The 4,504-nt window shown below is 34.1% G+C and overlaps 1 protein-coding gene across 1 annotated transcript in view; it reads right to left on the bottom strand.

Annotated features, from left to right (window-relative positions):
- LOC106869198 (39S ribosomal protein L46, mitochondrial) overlaps positions 1–3,222 on the bottom strand; it is a 23,549-nt gene extending 20,327 nt beyond the window's left edge. The window contains exon 1 of the mRNA XM_014914838.2: positions 3,126–3,222. The gene's annotated coding sequence lies outside the window, so the exon portion shown is untranslated. The remainder of the gene's footprint in view (positions 1–3,125) is intronic.
- Between the last annotated feature and the right edge of the window lie 1,282 nt (positions 3,223–4,504).

Below are 4,504 nucleotides of genomic sequence, written 5' to 3'. Positions count from 1 at the left end.
TATATATATGTGTATATAACAAGCACACACACTACACACACATATATGCGCGTGTGTGTGTATACAGGCATGTATGTGTAACTATATATTTCAATGTGCGTGACATTGTACCGTTCTAGTTTATGCTCATGTATATGTGTATACATACGTATGTGTGCGTGTACAAAGAGTAGTTCATTTATCTGTAAGTATGGCTGTTGCTATGTGTCTGGTATGTAAGGGCTGGTTAAGAGTGGTTCAGTATGTGTGTATGTATATGTGTCTATATGTGTCTGCATGTGTGTGTGTATGATTTATAGGTTTATGACCTTATCCTCTTCAAACACACATTCACAGACACAAACTTACACACAGATACATACACATGTACACACATATTTTAAACGTATCACATTAATATACACGTATATGCATATGTGTATATGTGTGTGTATATACCTGTTTTCTTTGTATATATTACGTGCCGTTCAAACGCACATATACTCATGTATATGTGTATTCACATACATACGTTCATAAATACACACACATATATCTATATAGACGCACATATTTTTATGTATATATATACATATATATATATATATATATATATATATATATATATATATATATATATATATATAAAACTATCTATCTATCCTAACACACACACACACATACACGCACACATATATCAACAAATAAATACATATGTATATATTTTTGTATATACATTTGTGGGTGAGTGTATTTGGCAATGTGTGTATATGTGTGCTTGTGTGTGCGTATATGTATGTATGTGTGTGTGAAAATAAATATTTTAACAAAAATGCGATTGTTTCTCTAAAGATTTTTATTTCTTGAATCAGAGACATTGAAGAATTACTGGTGGTGTTAACTACACTCCTATCCCTCTCCTCTATACCTGCTCACATACGCCACATACATACATACATACATACACCACACGCATACACATTTACGTACATACACACACATTCAAACGCACATACATTTATACACTCACAAACATCTACATAGACATGTGTTTGTGTGTGTTTGTGTGTGTAAACTTAAGTTTATGTTTACATATAGGTATATAAACATGTAGACACATATATGTATGTGTTCACGCATACACGCTTACATACATACATCTATATATACATATATATATACACACGTGTTTATGTGGGTGTATATAAATGTATATATATATGTGGATGTTCTATATGTATATATGTATGTTGTACATATTTGTGTGTGTAAATGTGTGTACATATGTGTATGTCTATATGTGTATATATGTATGTATACATATATATATGTATGTGTGTGTGTGTATGTATATGTGTGTGTAAATGTGTATATATGTGTGTATGTATGTATATATGTGTATGCGTGCATGTATCCACACAAATTATAATAGTAAACAGTTTTTCTTTTCTTTTTTGTACTTTCTGCAAGTTTTTGGTATTTTTTTCGTTTATCAAATTTTTTCTTGCTTCTTTTTTATTTCTTTATTTTATTATTTCCCCCCCTCTCTCTCCTCTCATTCACTTCCTTCCTCTCTTGCTATCTATTACCCTCTCATTTGCAGCTTTCTCTCTCTCTCCTTATCCCATCCTCTCTTTCTAAATGTTATCTCTCATCCCTCTCTCACTCTGACTAACTCCTCCTTGCCCTCCCTATGCTCTCCCTCCCACTCCAACAGTCTCCAGTTACAAATGTCGAGGCTCGACACTATTTTTCCCCCGACAGATTCTTATTTGTTTGTTTTTCTTTTGTTTTTATGGCGATTTTGTTTGTTTGTTGATAGAGTTTTAGTTTTCTAACGTTACCGACGAAGGCGCCGAGGCTGGTGGCGGCGGCGGTGTTGGTAGCAATGGTAGTGATGATGATGTTGTTAGTGTTGGTGGTGGGGTTCGTGGTGATGGTGGTGAAGCTCTTACTGCTGCTGACGGTTGTGTTGGTGTCGAAGGGGGTCGTGGTGATACTGATGTTAATGGTGGTGGTGGAGGTAGTGGCAGAGGTAGTTTGATAGTGATAATGGTGAAGGTGGTGGTTGTGTTATCGGTGGTGACTGTAATGGCGGCGGAGGTGATGGTGATAATGTTGCTGATAGTAGTGACGTCGGGGATGGCGAAGATGGCGCAAGAAGTCTTAGTTCTTACATTTATCTCTTCTTTCGCTCTTTTCTCTCTTTCATTAATACTTTCTTTCATCTCTCTCTGTCTCACTTTATAGTCTTTCTCCTATCTTTCTCACTTTATAATCTCCTATCGCTCCCTTATCTATCTATCTATCTATCTCTTCCAATAATATTCTATCTTTTCCCTCCACTGTAAATTTTTTGTCTTGTTTCTTCCCTTTTGTCTTTATTTTTCTTTCGTTCTCCAATTTCTTTCATTACTCTCTCTCTCTTTTTAACCCCACCCCCGCACTCATCACTTTCTTCGTTTCTCTTTCCTTTCTTTTTTCTCATAATCGCTCTCTTCTTTCTATCTGTTTTCTATTCTCTTTCTCTCTCACGTATATTACTCTGTCCACACCTATCTATCTATCTATCTATCTACCTACATGTAGTATGTATGTATCACATTTTTTATTTAAAAAACTTATAGTTTTCAATTAGCTATCTATCTATCCATTCCTATTTAAACTATGCATCATTCTCTCTCTCTCTCACTATCTATCTATCTATCTACCTATTTATCTATTTACTTCTCTTATCTCTTTCCTCTCTATTTTTCTCCTTTATTTTCAAAATTATTTTGTCCTTTCGTTGCTGTTTTCTCTTACCATTCACTGTTGAATTCTCTTGTACATTCCGTTCGCTTCTCTCTCTCTTTCTTTCCAACAAATGTCTCTCCATCTCTTTCCTCCTCTCTCTCACTCTTTCTCTACTTCTTTCTTTCATCATATATATTTATATACATGTATAATGCATTGTAGAAATGTGCGTATAAATATATGTGTGTGTGTTATACCCATATAATTTATATTTATATATATATATATATATATATTCAGTATGTATGTATAAAATTTACATATATGTTTTATTATCATCCACACATATGCGTATGTATGTATATATGAATGCGTGTGTGTGTGTGCGTATGTGAATAGACAATGCATACATCACCATCCTGCTACCACATTCAGTTCGTCCTTTATTTGTTCTCTCTTTCTTTCTCTCTTTCTCCTTCAGACCCCAACAGAAATCACCGGCTGAACCAGTCAGGCAGTTTAACTGAGATGCCGGTGGCGGCGACGGTGGTGGTGGTGGTGGAAGAGGAGAGACCCAATTAGAGTTTCTCTAACTGGCAAGGCTCAGTTCAATATAAGCACAACGTTTAATTCCCAACTCCCAAAGGAGAACTTGAGTTGAAAAATAAAAAAATAAAAAAAAAATATTTCTTCCAGAATACTCTTAAAAAGATAAAATCAAAGAAAAAAAAATAGTAAAAAGGAAAAAAGCCTCCCCGAAAGTAACGTTAATTTTTGCCTTTCTCAAATAACGTAAATAGAAAGCAAGAATACTTTCTAAATGAACTATGGTTATTGGTTTAATCAACTGAATAAATGAAAAAATAACCCCACTTCACTTGCCATGCAAATGAGGTCGTTTTTTGGACGTGTAAAAGAAGATAAAAAAGAAAATATTTCTTCGGAATTTTTTTTTTTGAAGTCCCCCTCCCATCCTAGTTTAGATAAGATTTTAAAATGAATCGAAATAAAAAAAGATATTCTTGAAATTATTTTCTTTAATGTTTATTAATATTTAGTCTTTTGTCTTTATCGAAAATATATCATATAAACATTTTTATGAAATACACACACACACACACAAATATGTAGATTAGTATTAGTGTTTAAATGTAGAAGGCAGTGCACTAGCATGGCCGCAGTCCAACAGGACCTGGAAACTAAAAAAGAGAAGAAACATTTTTTAGCGATGAACGAAGTACTTGTGGGTCCGTTATTGTTTACCTCCCTTTGTTCAAAGTCTGACCCAGTCTGTCCCACCACTACAATAGTCTGTCATACACTCTTGATCCACCCTTACAAGAAACTTCTTGTTCCACTGATTCACTTGGAAATGAAACTAAGTCAGACATTCGGACGTTAAACGACGATGATGTATAAATCCAAGTGTACAGTATTATACATCCATTACGACCGATCTTACCAGCTGGTTTTGCGATGGGGATTCAAGTGTTGGGTTACAGACTGATTTTGAAACCCTGCACTCATCAAAGGTAGCTGTTATGGAAACAACAACAATAAAAATGTATATATATGTGTGTGCGTTTGTGTAAGGCTATGCCTTTTGGGTCTTCTGGATACCAAAACACCTCATATTATTATTATATATATATGTACATATATACATATATTATCTGAATTATATAGTACTAAGTATCTATCACAGCTGGTCTTACCAATCGGTTTTGCCCAAAAAATACAACTGAGTGTCAGGCAATAATATAAATATACTCATCAGAAGAATATATAT

Source organism: Octopus bimaculoides, chromosome 20 (genome assembly GCF_001194135.2).
Source record: "Octopus bimaculoides isolate UCB-OBI-ISO-001 chromosome 20, ASM119413v2, whole genome shotgun sequence".
NCBI lineage: Eukaryota > Metazoa > Mollusca > Cephalopoda > Octopoda > Octopodidae > Octopus > Octopus bimaculoides.
The sequence above is the reverse complement of the archived record's forward strand: the minus strand, read 5'-3'. Positions and strand labels throughout refer to the sequence as shown.